We start from the raw sequence: 3,114 nt of genomic DNA, 5'->3' as shown, positions 1-3,114 counted from the left end.
TGAGACCCTGTCTCTACAAAAAAAAAAAAAAAAAAAAAAAAAAAAATTAAGGAGGCTCAAAGGGTGAGGCAGGAGAATGGCTTAAGCCCAGGAGATAGAGGCTGCAGCGAGCCATGACTACACCACTGCACTCCAGCCTGGACAACAGAGCAAGACTCTGCCTCTCCAAAAAAAAATTTGCCAGGTATGGTGGTGTAAGCCTGTGGTCCCAGCTACTCAGGAGGCTAAAGCAGGAGGATCACTTGAGGCCAGATGTTTTGAGGCTGCAGTGAGCTATAATTGTGCCACTGCACTTCAGCCTCCAGCCTGGACAACAAAGTAAGTCCATGTCTCAAAAAATAAATAAAAAGAAGAGAAACTGGATGAAACGTTGAAAACAGAGGTAAAGTTTCTTCCTCCAAAAATGCCCTGCTCCTCATATCGCCTCTTCTCAAACAGCAAGTTAAACCTGTGAAGAAGACAAAAGAGAGATGGGACTGACGCTTAGTAGGTGCCAATATTTGGAGATATTGGCCCCATAAACATTTATGGAGACTACTCTGAACCCAGCCCAGTTCTAAACAGTGGGGATACAGAGAGGAAGAAGAAAGACCAAGCCCCTGCCCTCTGGGACCTTCTGTTCTAGTGGGCCACCATCAACACAATACCAAGAGACTATTCACCACATCTACCCTGAAAGAGTTAACTACAAAATTCGAGCTTCCTGAGACTTCATCAGTAGCATCAGCCCAACAACAGAGACCTGTGTTCAATCTTGACATGGGCCTTAAAACATCCCTTTCAGGAGAAGAAAGAAGCTTTATGATGCTGCCCCTTCCCCCCACCCATTTTACAGATGGAAAAGTAAGCCCAGGGCCCAGAAGCCACTCTTACAATGAGTCCGTGGTGGCACAGGAGAAAAGGCAGCTCTCCTGTCTTCCTGCACAGCCCTGGCTGCAGCCTGGCCCCATTCTCTCTTTTTATATCCCAGGAGGCCTCCTTGAACAACAGCCACGCATTTGTGGCGACCGACCAACACAAAAGCCAGCCGGGGAAGTGACTATTTCAGGACGAAAGGGGCATATTTAGCAATGGTCCTCGGCGGCCACCCAAAGTCCGGCCAGCCCCAAGTCGTCCGCCAAGCCCAAGCCCCACATGGAGCTTCCTCTCCTCCCTGTTTGCCTTGCCAGCACAGTTCCCACCAAGGTTTTAAAAAAGAAGTGGAAGTTCCCTTCTGCCTGACTGGCCAGCACATTCCACTGACTCAGACTGTTCTGGGCACCACGGAGAAGACACTGTTCATTTTCCCTGGGCTGAGAACTGGCCCACATCCGGACCTGTCGCCGGCAGGAGGGGGCACTTGGCGGCTCGGCACAAGCAAATGAATGGCGTGCTATTTTTAATGCTTAGTTCCTGTCTTTATTCCAGAAGGCTGGGCACCTGTGCCAGGGTTGCTGCAAGTGTGGTTTGCAGACCACCCGCATCAGAAACACCTGGGCGCTTCCGGGAAATTCAGATTCTGGGGTCCCACCCCAAACCTAGGAGTCAATCACCAGGAGTAGGGCTCAGGAGTTTGATCTTTAACCAGCTTTTCAAGTGATTCTTTTGTAAAATAAGGTTTGAGAATCGTTGACAATCTGGGTCTGTATTCATTCATTCTTTTATTCACTCAACAATTCCTGAGTGCCCCCAATATGCACTGGGCTAATAGGCACTGGGCTATAGAAGTAGGAATACAAAAATAAATGGCACATGCTCTTGGCCTTAGGGCCCAAGGGGAGGCATGACACAGTGTGAAGTGCTAAAGACACAGCTGAGTTACTCTGGGAGCTTAAAGGTGGAGGAATTCAATCCTGCCGGGGTGTCAGGGGCAGTTTTACAGAGGAGGGAAGCGTGGAGCTGAGGCCAAGAACAATCATTCCCTATCTTTGCCGATCTTTGGCTTTTGTTTGGCTCGGCCAAAGCCAAGATGGTATACAATCTGTCCTCACCAACCCAACACCCTTCTGACTTCTTGCAGGTACTCAGTGCACATCTGATGAATGAACAGAAACCGAGAATGGATTGGACACTGGAAACAGGAGCTAGGAAGCCACTCAGAACAGTTTTATGTGCCCCTATTGGCTAAGAACATTGGCTCTGGAGTCAGTCTCAGATGGACTCTGATCCAATTTCCCTCTTGAGTTACCCGATCACAGGCAAGTTGGCCTTTCTAAGCCTCACTCTTCACACTTGCAAAAGAGAGACAATAGCTACTTCCCATAGTTGTAGTGAAGATTAAACCTGCAGATAAAGCATCTACATCCAGCACATAGCCGGGCACATGGTATGCACTTGAAAAAGTTAAGATTTGTTCCATAGTAATAATAAAAGACCTGAAATTAAATCCAAGTTCCAGCACCAACCGGCTTTGATAAATCCATCCATCTTGGGCCTTGGGTGGCTTCTCATCTGCAAAATGAGAGGCTTAGACCAGAACCTCTCTAAAATATTTTCTAGCAATAAGACTCAATTTCTCTAAAGGTGGGAAGAGGCTTTTGTCCCCAGGAACTGTCCTGGACTGATGGGCATCTGCCCTCAGACTCACAGCATCTGAGATGCCCATCCTGCACCTGCAAGCCAGGTGAAAATCATGCCTCTTCTCTGATGGGGGATATGCTTCGGGATGTTCTGCTGTCCTCTGGGGTCTCCCTTTTCACTCTGTGCTTCCTCTTTGTATCTTTTAACATTTAGAGAGTTCAGTGGGCAGCACTCTCCCCAGCCCCAACCCAGAAGCAGGCACGGGACTGTAGGGAAGTTGACCTCCTGGCCCTCTCTTTACTCTAAAGCAGTCATCAGCTTCCCCTAAAGGCAAGCGGGGGAAAGCCTGAACACAGCCAGAAACAAAGAGCTCCAACACCTTAGGTCAGACGCAAACACACCCTTGAGAAGCTGCAGCTGGGTAGAAGGCATTCTCCCAGGGGCCGCTCCTCCTCTTCCTCTGCCCTCCTACCTTCTCTGCACAACACAGTTGCCCCCAAGAGCCTCAGAGTTAGGTGTGGGCCTTTGACTTCACTACCCAGTCTTGTCCGGCTTCATCAGCAGGCAGCAAGCTGTCCCTCCATAAAAACTGCACTAAACTCGCTACCATCCAGT

General features: G+C 49.0%; 1 protein-coding gene across 3 annotated transcripts in view; it reads right to left on the bottom strand.

The window, feature by feature from the left end:
- PTPRJ (protein tyrosine phosphatase receptor type J) overlaps window positions 1-3,114 on the bottom strand; it is a 191,066-nt gene that overhangs the window by 87,796 nt on the left and 100,156 nt on the right. The window lies entirely within an intron of this gene.

The sequence above is a fragment of the Pan troglodytes genome, chromosome 9, assembly GCF_028858775.2.
Source record: "Pan troglodytes isolate AG18354 chromosome 9, NHGRI_mPanTro3-v2.0_pri, whole genome shotgun sequence".
In the NCBI taxonomy this organism is placed as follows: domain Eukaryota; kingdom Metazoa; phylum Chordata; class Mammalia; order Primates; family Hominidae; genus Pan; species Pan troglodytes.
The sequence above is the reverse complement of the archived record's forward strand: the minus strand, read 5'-3'. Positions and strand labels throughout refer to the sequence as shown.